This window comes from Chrysochloris asiatica, unplaced genomic scaffold (genome assembly GCF_000296735.1).
Source record: "Chrysochloris asiatica unplaced genomic scaffold, ChrAsi1.0 scaffold00029, whole genome shotgun sequence".
In the NCBI taxonomy this organism is placed as follows: Eukaryota; Metazoa; Chordata; class Mammalia; order Afrosoricida; family Chrysochloridae; genus Chrysochloris; species Chrysochloris asiatica.
The window spans coordinates 4767883-4768144 of NW_006408547.1; positions in this window are offsets into that span (position 1 = coordinate 4767883).

Genomic DNA, 262 nt, shown 5'->3' on the forward strand with positions numbered 1-262 from the left:
AGTAGATACATAAACACTCAAGCTGAACTGGAATGGGAGGAGAATGGGACAGGATCCATGAATATATGTAGATTGTTGTTAAGTGTCATCGAGACAGTTCCAACTCAGCAACCCTGTACAGCTGGTGGATTTGAACCACCAACCTTGTGGTTGGTAGTCCAGTGCTTATCCTATAGTGTCACACTTCTTGTTGTTAAATGCCAACGAATCCACACTAGGATTCCCTATATAGGTTAGAAATGTTGCCAAATCGAAACGAGGG